We start from the raw sequence: 10,789 nt of genomic DNA on the forward strand, positions 1-10,789 counted from the left end.
GAAAGGTCCAGGCATGGCTGAGATGGCCAGCCCCCAAAACAAGATCACAGGATCAAAATACAATCCAGGATCAAAAGATATCAAATACAATAGTGAAATGACATATTTATAATAAACTAGCTACTAGGGTTTACAGAAGTAAGTAATTGATCATAAATCCACTTCCGGGGCCCACTTAGTGTGTGCTTGGGCTGAGCTTTAACTTTCCACGTGCAGAGGCCATTTGTGGAGTTGAACGCTAGGTTTTGATCCATTTCTGGCGTTCAATTCTGGTTTTTGATCCCTTTCTGGCGCTGAACTCCCGAATTGGGAAGAGAGCTGGCGTTGAACGCCAGTTTGCGTCATCTAAACTTGGGCAAAGTATGGACTATTATACATTACTAGAAAGCCTTGGATGTCTACTTTCCAACGAATTGGAAGCATGCCATTTCGAGTTCTTTAGCTCCAGAAAATCCATTTTGAGTGCAGGGAGGTCAGAATCCAACAGCATCAGCAGTCCTTCTTCAACCTCTGAATCTGATTTTTGCTCAAATCCCTCAATTTCAGCCAGAAAATACCTGAAATCACAGAAAAACACACAAACTCATAGTAAAGTCCAGAAATGTGAATTTAACATAAAAACTAATAAAAACATCCCTAAAAGTAACAAGATTCTACTAAAAACATACTAAAAACAATGCCAAAAAGCGTATAAATTATCCGCTCATCACAACACCAAACTTAAATTGTTGCTTGTCCCCAAGCAACTGAAAATCAAATAGGATAAAAAGAAGAGAATATACTATAAATTCCAAACTATCAATGAAACATAGCTTCAATCATATGAGCGGGACTTGTAGATTTTTGCCTCTTGAATAGTTTTGGCATCTCACTTTATCCATTGAGGTTCAAAATGATTGGCATCTATAGGAACTCAGAGTTCAGATAGTGTTATTGACTCTCCTAGTTCAGTATGATGATTCTTGAACACAACTATTTTATGAGTCTTGGCCGTGGCCCTAAGCACTTTGTTTTCCAGTATTACCACCGGATACATAAATGCCATAGACACATAATTGGGTGAACCTTTTCAGATTGTGACTCAGCTTTGCTAAAGTCCCCAATTAGAGGTGTCCAGGGTTCTTAAGCACACTCTTCTTTTGCTTTGGACCTTGACTTTAACCGCTCAGTCTCAAGTTTTCACTGGACACCTTCACGCCACAAGCACATGGTTAGGGACAGCTTGGTTTAGCCGCTTAGGCCAGGATTTTATTCCTTTAGGCCCTCCTATCCACTGATGCTCAAAGCCTTGGGATCCTTTTTATTTGCCCTTGCCTTTTGGTTTTAAAGGTTATTGGCTTTTTGCTCTTGCCTCTTGGTTTTAAGAGCTTTTGGCTTTTTCTACTTGTTTTTTCTTTCTCTTTCTATTTTTTTTTCGCCTATTTTTTTTTTCTGCAAGCTTTGTTCTTTGCTGCTTTTTCTTGCTTCAAGAATCATTTTTATGATTTTTCAGATTATCAAATAACATGTCTCCTAGTCATCATTCTTTCAAGAGCCAACATATTTAACATTCTTAAACAACAACTTCAAAAGACATATGCACTGTTTAAGCATACATTCAGAAAACAAGAAGCATTGTCACCACATCAATATAATTAAACTAAGTTCAAGGATAAATTCGAAACTCATGTACTTCTTGTTCTTTTGAATTAAAACAGTTTTTATTTAAGAGAGGTGATGGATTCATAGGACATTCATAACTTTAAGACATAGTTACTAACTACTAATGATCATGTAATGAAGATACAAACATAGATAAGCACATAACATAGAAAACGAAAAACAGAGAAAGTAAGAACAAGGAATGAGTCCACCTTAGTGATGGTGGCGTTTCCTCCTTGAGGAACCAATGATGTCTTTGAGCTCTTCTATGTCTCTTCCTTGTCTTTGTTGCTCCTCCCTCGTTGCTTTTTGATCTTCTCTTACTTCATGAAGCATGATGGAGTGCTCTTGATGTTCCACCCTTAATTTTCCCATGTTGGCACTTAATTCTCCTAGGGAGGTGTTGATTTGCTCCCAATAGTTTTGTGGAGGAAAATGCATTTGAGGCATCTCCGGGATCTCATGGTAATGAGCTTCCTGCGCCTCTTGAGCTTCATGAATGGGCTCTCTTGCTTGCTCCATCTTTTTCTTAGTGATGGGCTTCTCTTCCTTAATAGGAATGTCTCCTTCTATGAAAGCTCCAGCTGAGTAACATAGATGGCAGATAAGATGAGGAAAAGCTAGCCTTGCCATGGGGGATGACTTTTCGGCTATTTTGTAGAGTTCATTAGAGATGACTTCATGAACTTCTATTTCCTCTCCAATCATGATGCTATGAATCATGATGGCCCGATCCACAGTAAATTCAGATCGGTTGCTAGTGGGAATGATTGAGCATTGAATGAACTCCAACCATCCTCTAGCCACAGGCTTGAGGTCCAATCTTCTTAGTTGAACCGGCTTGCCTTTGGAGTCAATCTTCCATTGAGCTCCTTCCACACATATGTCCATAAGGACTTGGTCCAACCTTTGATTAAAGTTGACCCTTCTAGTGTAGGGGCATTCATCTCCTTGCATTATGGGCAAGTTGAGCGCCAACCTCACATTCTCCGGACTAAAATCTAAGTATTTCCCCCGAACCATTGTAACGTAGTTCTTTGGATCCGGGTTCTTACTTTGATCATGGTTCTTGGTGATCCATGCATTGGCATAGAACTCTTGAACCATTAGGATGCCGACTTGTTGGATGGGATTTGTTAGAACTTCCCAACCTCTTCTTTGAATTTCATGTCGGATCTCCGGATACTCATTTCTTTTGAGTTTGAAAGGGACCTCAGGGATCACCTTTTTCTTGGCCACAACATCATAGAAGTGGTCTTGATGGGCTTTGGAGATGAACCTTTCCATCTCCCATGACTCAGAGGTGGAAGCTTTTGTCTTCCCTTTCCCCTTTCTAGAGGATTCTCTGGTCTTAGGTGCCATCAATGGTAATGGAAAAACAAAAAGCTTATGCTTTTACCACACCAAACTTAGAATATTGCTCGCCCTCGAGCAATAAAAGAAAGAATAGAGGAAGAAGAAGAAGAAAATATGGAGAAGAGGGGTGAAGTGTGTTTCGGCCAAGTAGAGAGGAGAAGGTTGTGTTGTGTGAAAATGAAGAATAATGGAGGGCTATATATAGGGGAGGGAGGGGGGTTAAGGTTCGGCCATTTAGGGTGGGTTTGGGTGGGAAATTGGTTTTGAATTTTGAAGGTAGGTGGAGTTTATGAGGTAGGTTTATGGGGAAGAGTGTTTATGGGATTGTGTGAAAGAGAGTGGTGAGGGATGAGAAGAAGTGAGTAGAGGTAGGTGTGGATTCTGTGGGGTCCACAGATCCTTAAGTGATCCTGTGGGGTCCACAGATCCTGAGATGATCCTATGGGGTACACAGATCTTGAGGTGTCAAGGCATTTACATCTCTGCACCAATTTAGGCATGCAAAATGCCCTTGCACACAACTCTGGGCGTTCAACGCCAGGTTGGTGCCCATTTTGGGCGTTCAACGCCCATTTAATAGCCATTTCTGGCGTTGAACGCCAGAACCATGCTTGTTCTGGGCGTTCAGCGCCAGGATGCTGCCCTTTTTGGGCGTTCAGCGCCAGAACCATGCTCTGTTCTGGCGTTGAACGCCAGACAAGTGCTTCCTCCAGGGTGTGATTTTTCTTCTGCTGTTTTTGATTCTGTTTTCAATTTTTTTATATTTATTTTGTGACTCCACATGATCATGAACCTAGAAAGACATATAACTAAGAAAAATATAGTTAGATAAATAAAAATTGGGTTGCCTCCCAATAAGCGCTTCTTTAGTGTCAATAGCTTGACAGTGGGCTCTCATGGAGCCTCACAGATGTTCAGAGCATTGTTGAAACTCTCCAACACCAAACTTAGAGTTTGGATATGGGAGTTCAACACCAAACTTAGAGTTTGGTTGTGGCCTCCCAACACCAAACTTAGAGTTTGACTGTGGGGGCTTTGTTTGACTCTGCTTTGAGAGAAGCTTCTTCTGCTTCCTCTCCATGGATGCAGAGAGAGATCCTTGAGTTGTAAACACAAGGTTGTCCTCATTCAATTGAAGGATCAATTCTCCTCTGTCCACATCAATCACAACTCTTGCTGTGGCTAGAAAAGGTCTTCCCAAGATGATGGATTCATCCTCTTCCTTTCCAGTATCCAGGACTATGAAATCAGCAGGGATGTAAAGGCCTTCAACCTTTACTAATACGTCCTCTACTTGTCCATAAGCCTGTTATCTGGAATTATCTGCCATCTCTAATGAGATTTTAGCAGCTTGCACCCCATAGATTCCCAGTTTCTCTATTACAGAGAGGGGCATGAGGTTTATCCCTGAACCAAGGTCACACAGAGCCTTGAAGATCATGGTGCCTATGGTACAAGGTATTATGAACTTTCCAGGATCCTGTCTCTTCTAAGGTAATGTCAGTTGATCCAGATCACTTAGTTCATTGATGAACAAGGGAGGTTCATCTTCCCAAGTCTCAATACCAAATAATTTGGCATTTAGCTTCATGATTGCACCAAGAAACTTGGCAGTTTGCTCTTTAGTAACATCTTCATTCTCTTCAGAAGAGGAATACTCATCAGAGCTCATGAAGGGCATAAGGAGGTTCAATAGAATCTCTATGGTCTCTAGATGAGCCTCAGAGTCCTTTGGTTCCTCAGAGGGAAGCTCCTTATTGATCACTAGACGTCCCAGGAGGTCTTCCTCCTTGGGATTCACGTCCTCTCCTTCCCTTACAGGTTCGGCCATGGTGCTTATGTCAATGGCCTTGCACTCTCCTTTTGGATTCTCTTCTGTATTGTGATGAGCGGATAATTTATACGCTTTTTGACATTGTTTTTAGTATGTTTTTAGTAGGATCTAGTTACTTTTAGGGATGTTTTCATTAGTTTTTATGTTAAATTCACATTTCTGGACTTTACTATGAGTTTGTGTGTTTTTCTGTGATTTCAGGTATTTTCTGGCTGAAATTGAGGGACTTGAGCAGAAATCAGATTCAGAGGTTGAAAAAGGACTGCTGATGCTGTTGGATTCTGACCTCCCTGCAATCAAAGTGGCTTTTCTGGAGCTACAGAACTCGAAATGGCGCGCTTCCAATTGCGTTGGAAAGTAGACATCCAGGGCTTTCCAGAAATATATAATAGTCCATACTTTGGCCAAGAATTGACGACGTAAACTGGCGTTCAACACCAGCCTTCTGCCCAAATCTGACGTCCAGCGCCAAAAAAGGATCCAAAACCAGAGTTGAACGCCCAAACTGGCACAGAAACTGGCGTTCAACTCCACAAATGGCCTCTGCACGTGCAACACTTAAGCTCAGCCCAAACACACACCAAGTGGGCCCCGGAAGTGGATTTATGCATCAATTACTTACTCATGTAAACCCTAGTAACTAGTTTATTATAAATAGGACCTCTTACTATTGTATTAGACATCTTTGGATTACCTTATGATCCTTTGATCACGTTTTAGGGGGCTGGCCATCTCGGCCATGCCTGGACCTTTCACTTATGTATTTTCAACGGTAGAGTTTCTACACTCCATAGATTAAGGTGTGGAGCTCTGCTGTTCCTCAAAGATTAATGCAAAGTACTTCTGTTTTCTATTCAATTCTTCTTATTTCTCTTCTAAGATATCCATTCGCACCCAAGAACGTGATGAAGGTGATGATTATGTGTGACGCTCATCATCCTTCTCCCTTATGAACGCGTGCCTCACAAACACTTCTATTCTACATGAAATAAGCTAGAATGAATATCTCTTAGATCTCCTAACCAGAATCTTCGTGGCGTAAGCTAGAATGATGGCGGCATTCAAGAGAATCCGGAAAGTCTAAACCTTGTCTGTGGTATTCCGAGTAGGATTCAATGATTGAATGACTGTGACGAGCTCCTAACTCGCGATTGCAGGGCGTTAGTGACAGACGCAAAAGGATAGTAAATCCTATTCCAGCATGATCGAGAACCGACAGATGAATAGCCGTGCCGTGACAGGGTGCGTGAGCATATTATTCACTGAGAGGATAAGATGAAGCCATTGACAAGGGTGATGCCTCCAGACGATTAGCCGTGCCGTGACAGGGCATTGGATCATTTTCCCGTGAGATGACCGAAAGTAGCCGTTGACAGTGGTGATGTATCACATAAAGCCAGCCATGGAAAGGAGTAAGACTGATTGGATGAAGATAGCAGGAAAGCAGAGGTTCAGAGGAACGAAAAGTATCTCCATTCGCTTATCTGAAATTCTTACCAAAGATTTACATAAGTATATCTATCCCTTTTATTGTTTATTTGAATCTAATAAAATATCATGTTTAAATCCGCCTGACTGAGATTTGCAAGGTGACCATAGCTTGCTTCATACCAACAATCTCCGTGGGATTCGACCCTTACTCACGTAAGGTATTACTTGGACGACCCAGTGCACTTGCTGGTTAGTTGTATCGAAGTTGTGACGATTATGAATTAAGATCAGAGCACCAAGCTTTGAAGCCATTACCAGGATTTGTTCGAGCCTGGAGATCACAATTTCGTGCACCAAGTTTTTGGCGCCGTTGCCGGGGATTGTTTGAGCCTGGACATCACAATTTCGTGCACCATGTTTTTGGCGCCGTTGCCGGGGACTTAATTGTTCCTGTTTGGCGCCAAGAATCGTCTGAGATCCCAATCCCGGCAACAACACCAAGTTTTTGGCGCCGTTGCCGGGGATTGTTTGAGTTTTCGGCAAGCTTTTGGTCCGGTAACATCAGTGCCAGATTCCCTTTTGATCCGGCAACAGCACCAAGTTTTTGGTGCCGTTGCCGGGGATTGTTCGTGTATGGACAACTGACGGTTCATCTTGTTGCTCAGATTGGGTAACTTTCTTTTCGTTTTCTTTTAAAAAATCTTTCAAAAATATTCTCAAAAAAATTTCTCTTTTGTTTTTGAAAAAAAAATAAAATAAAAATGTTTTCAAAAATTTTATTCAAAATTTTTAAGAATGAATTCTAGTGTTTCATGAAGCATGTGAAGCCTGGCTGGCTGCAAAGCCATGTCTAAATTCTTTTGGACTGAGGCTTCCTAATCATCATCACAAGAGCAAGTTAGTTGTTGCCAATAAAATTTGCTGTTGTATGCATGAGAGTTAAATGCTGAAGCTTGGCTGGCTAGTGAGCCATGTCTAATTCCTGGACTGAAGCTTTAGACTAAGAATGCAAGATTCCTAGAGTTCATATTAAAAATTTTGGAATCCTTATTTTCCTTTTTCATATAATTTTCGAAAAATACCAAAAAAATTAGAAAATCATAAAAATCAAAAATATTTCATGTTTCTTGTTTGAGTCTTGAGTCATATAATAAGTTTGGTGTCAATTGCATGTGCATCTTGTATTTTTCGAAAATATCATGCATTCATAGTGTTCTTCATGATCTTCAAGTTGTTCTTGGTAAGTCTTCTTGTTTGATCTTGATGATTTTTTGTTTTGTGTCTTTTCATGTTTATCATATGCATTCTGGAATTCTTAGTGCGTAAGCATTAAAGAATTCTAAGTTTGGTGTCTTGCATGTTTTCTTTGCATTAAAAATTTTTCAAAATTATGTTCTTGATGTTCATCATGACATTCATAGTGTTCTTGGTGTTCATCTTGACATTCATAGCATTCTTGCATGCATCACATGTTTTGATCTAAAAAATTTCATGCATTGCATTTTTTTTGTGTTTTTCCCTTGCATCATAAAAATTCAAAAATCAAAAAAATATCTTTCCCCTTTTTCTCTCATCAAATTCGAAAATTGAGTTGACTTTTTCAAAAATTTTTAAAAATCAAGTTGTTTCTCATGAGTCAAATCAAATTTTCAATTTGAAAATCTTATCTTTTTCAAAATCTTTTTCAAAAATCAAATCTTTTTCAAAATTATTAGTTATTTTCGAAAATTTCAAAAAAATAGTTTTCAAAAATCTTTTTCTTATTTTTATACCAAATTTTCGAAAATAACATAATCAATTAATGTTTTGATTCAAAAATTTGAAGTTTGTTACTTGCTTGTTAAGAAAGATTCAAACTTTGAGTTCTAGAATCATATCTTGTGATTTCTTATGAATCAAGTCATTAATTGAGATTTTAAAAATCAAATCTTTTTCAAAAAAACTAATTTCTATCATATCTTTTCAAAAATATCTTCTTATCTTATTTTTTTCAAAAATATCTTTTCAAAATATCTTTTCTAACTTCCTAACCTCTTATCTTTTCAAAAGTTTGTTTCAACTAACTAACTAACTTTTTGTTTGTTTCTTAACTTTTTCAAAACCACCTAACTAACTCTCTCTCTCATTTTTCGAAAATATCTCCCCCTTTTTCAAAAATTTCTTTTTAATTAACTAATTATTTTATTTTTATTTTTATTTCAAAAAAATTTTCGAAAAAAAAAATACTAACAATTTTCAAAAACTATTTTCAAAAATCACTAACTCCTTTTCAAAAATAATTTTCGAAAATTATACCTCCCCCATCCTATTCTATTTATTCATTCATATCCTAACATCTCATCTCACATCTCTTCCATTCTCACAGTTGTGTTTCTTCCTTTATATTACATTCTTTATCTCCTTCTCTTTTCTTCCACTTACATAAGGAAACCTCTATACTGTGGTAAAGAGAATCTCTATTATTATTATTATTTTTCTGTGCCCTCTTCTTTGTCATAAGAGCAGGAGCAAGGATAAGAACATTCTTGTGGAAGCAGATCCAGAACCTGAAAGGACTCTGAAGAGAAAATTAAGAGAAACTAAAATACAACAATCCAGAGATAACCTTTCAGAAATTTTCGAACAGGCAGAGGAGATGGCAGCCGAAAATAATAATAATATAAGGAAGATGCTTGGTGACTTCACTGCACCTAATTCCAATTTACATGGAAGAAGCATCTCCATTCCTGCCATTGGAGCAAACAACTTTGAGCTGAAACCTCAATTAGTTTCTCTGATGCAGCAGAACTGCAAGTTTCATGGACTTCCATCTGAAGATCCTTTTCAGTTCTTAACTGAATTCTTGCAGATATGTGATACTGTTAAGACTAATGGAATAGATCCTGAAGTCTACAGGCTCATGCTTTTCCCTTTTGCTGTAAGAGACAGAGCTAGATTATGGTTGGATTCTCAACCTAAAGACAGCCTGAACTCTTGGGATAAGCTGGTCACGGCTTTCTTAGCCAAGTACTTTCCTCCTCAAAAGCTGAGCAAGCTTAGAGCTGATGTTCAAACCTTCAGACAGAAAGAAGGTGAATCTCTCTATGAAGCTTGGGAAAGATACAAACAGTTGACCAAAAAGTGTCCTTCTGACATGCTTTCAGAATGGACCATCCTGGATATATTCTATGATGGTTTATCTGAGCTATCAAAGATGTCACTGGACACTTCTGCAGGTGGATCCATTCACCTAAAGAAAACGCCTGCAGAAGCTCAAGAACTCATTGACATGGTTGCTAATAACCAGTTCATGTACACTTCTGAAAGGAATCCTGTGAGTAATGGGACGCCTATGAAGAAGGGAGTTCTTGAGGTTGATACTCTGAATGCCATATTGGCTCAGAATAAAATATTGACTCAGCAAGTCAATATGATTTCTCAGAGTCTGCATGGAATGCAAGCTGCATCCAACAGTACTCAAGAGGCATCTTCTGAAGAAGAAGCCTATGATCCTGAGAACCCTGCAATAGCAGAGGTAAATTACTTAGGTGAACCTTATGGAAACACCTATAACTCAACATGGAGAAATCATCCAAATTTCTCATGGAAGGATCAAAAGCCTCAACAAGGCTTTAATAATGGTGGAAGAAACAGGTTTAGCAATAGCAAGCCTTTTCCATCATCAACTTAGCAACAGACAGAGAACTCTGAACAAAATGCTTCTAATTTAGCAAATCTAGTCTCTGATCTATCTAAGGCCACTGTAAGTTTCATGAATGAAACAAGATCTTCCATTAGAAATTTGGAAGCACAAGTGGGCCAGCTGAGTAAAAGGATCACTGAAATCCCTCCTAGTACTCTCCCAAGCAATACAGAAGATAATCCAAAAGGAGAGTGCAAGGCTATTGACATAAGTGCCATGGCCGAACCTGTGAGGAGAGGAAAGGACGTGAATCCCAAGGAGGAAGACCTCCTGGGACGTCCAGTGACCAATAAGGAGCTTCCCTCTGAGGAACCAAAGGACTCTGAGGCTCATCTAGAGACCATAGAGATTCCATTGAACCTCCTTATGCCCTTCATGAGCTCTGATGAGTATTCCTCTTCTGAAGAGAATGAGGATGTCACTAAAGAGCAAACTGCCAAGTTTCTTGGTGCAATCATGAAGCTGAATGCCAAATTATTTGGCATTGATGCTTGGGAAGTTGAACCTCCCTTGTTCATCAATGAACTAAGTGATCTGGATCAACTGACATTGCCTCAGAAGAGACAGGATCCTGGAAAGTTCATAATACCCTGTACCATAGGCACCATGATCTTTAAGGCTCTGTGTGACCTTGGTTCAGGAATAAACCTCATGCCCCTCTCTGTAATAGAGAAACTGGGAATCTATGGGGTGCAGGCTGCTAAAATCTCACTAGAGATGGCAGACAGCTCAAGAAAATAGGCATATGGACAAGTAGAGGACGTATTAGTAAAGGTTGAGGGCCTTTACATACCTACTGATTTCATAGTCCTGGATACTGGAAAGGAAGAGGATGAATCCATCAT

At 39.3% G+C, this 10,789-nt stretch overlaps 1 non-coding gene across 1 annotated transcript; it reads right to left on the minus strand.

Moving 5' to 3' along the window:
- Nucleotides 1-9,293: 9,293 nt before the first annotated feature.
- LOC148561456 (small nucleolar RNA R71) lies at nucleotides 9,294-9,401 on the minus strand. The gene has a single exon (XR_015888192.1). It is a non-coding gene; the product is annotated as a small nucleolar RNA R71 (small nucleolar RNA).
- Between the last annotated feature and the right edge of the window lie 1,388 nt (nucleotides 9,402-10,789).

This window comes from Arachis ipaensis, chromosome B6, assembly GCF_059453495.1.
Source record: "Arachis ipaensis isolate K30076 ecotype BB chromosome B6, ASM5945349v1, whole genome shotgun sequence".
NCBI lineage: Eukaryota > Viridiplantae > Streptophyta > Magnoliopsida > Fabales > Fabaceae > Arachis > Arachis ipaensis.